The following is a 966-nucleotide window of genomic DNA, read 5'->3' as shown; positions in this document are numbered from 1 at the left end:
CCTACCCTTGTGGAATGGCAGTTCCCACGGAGGCTCAGCTCTACAGCGCCCTTGTGCCAGATTTAATCCCCCAAAAAACCCATGATAAACAAAATATCAAAATCCTAAGTAAAGACAGAATTGATATTACAGATTTTTCCTTTTCCCTCAGGTTGCAATAAAATAAATAAAAAAATCAGTGCGCTGGCACTGATCCTGTCCTTATTTAAATTTTTGATATTTTGCTCACCATGGAAATCTCACATTAACTATTTTTTTAATATTGCATTAAAATATTGACGACTGAGTATTTTTGGTGCCTTTAAAATGTTTGCCCCCAGTAGAGTGCCTCACTCACCTCACTCTATCCCACCTGGTCCCAGAGCCACAGCAGTGAATGGTTCACCCTCAGATAGACAGGGGGGTCCCACCAAGCTGTTTCCTGCTGCACCACTGCAAGACGCATGACAAACTACCGTGCACCTGAGGTTATTAAGACAGCCTTGGGAGAGAAGACGAGACCAGGCAGAGAGACAAAGACAGAAAAAGAGATGCAGGAAAACTGAAGAACAAAGGCAGAAAGAAGTGGAGAATATTAAGAACTCTTTTAGAATTTGTCTAGCAGGTTTTCTGGTTTCTACTGGAAGCTTCTTACCCCATCTCGCCCCCCTCCCAAAAAAAAAAGATTAAAGAGAACAGAATGGACTAGGGTCCAAGCTGGTGACTGGGAATTTATGCAATGCCTTTCTACCGCCAATGCGGCCTTTGTCCCTGCTTTGCAGGCTTCCCTTCAAAGAACTAATATTTCTAATCTGCCAGACACAGTGGCAGTGTTATAGAACCAAACTGGGGGTCACTCTCCCTGCACAATAAAAACCAGATACCCACACCAAGCTTTCTGCCATGGTAGAAAGGAGGGTGTTTACTGCAGAGCGCTAAGCGAAGACGACCAGGCAGCTAACTGCTCAAGATCTGGCCTTCTGGATG

The 966-nt window shown here is 44.3% G+C and overlaps 1 non-coding gene across 1 annotated transcript; it reads left to right on the top strand.

Moving 5' to 3' along the window:
• The first annotated feature begins 569 nt into the window (after nucleotides 1-569).
• On the top strand, nucleotides 570-631 carry LOC129472752 (U7 small nuclear RNA). Its single transcript, XR_008654037.1, has one exon. It is a non-coding gene; the product is annotated as a U7 small nuclear RNA (small nuclear RNA).
• The last annotated feature ends 335 nt before the right edge of the window (nucleotides 632-966 follow it).

This window comes from Symphalangus syndactylus, chromosome 22, assembly GCF_028878055.3.
Source record: "Symphalangus syndactylus isolate Jambi chromosome 22, NHGRI_mSymSyn1-v2.1_pri, whole genome shotgun sequence".
Taxonomy (NCBI): Eukaryota; Metazoa; Chordata; class Mammalia; order Primates; family Hylobatidae; genus Symphalangus; species Symphalangus syndactylus.
This window is presented reverse-complemented; position numbering and strand designations above follow the sequence as displayed.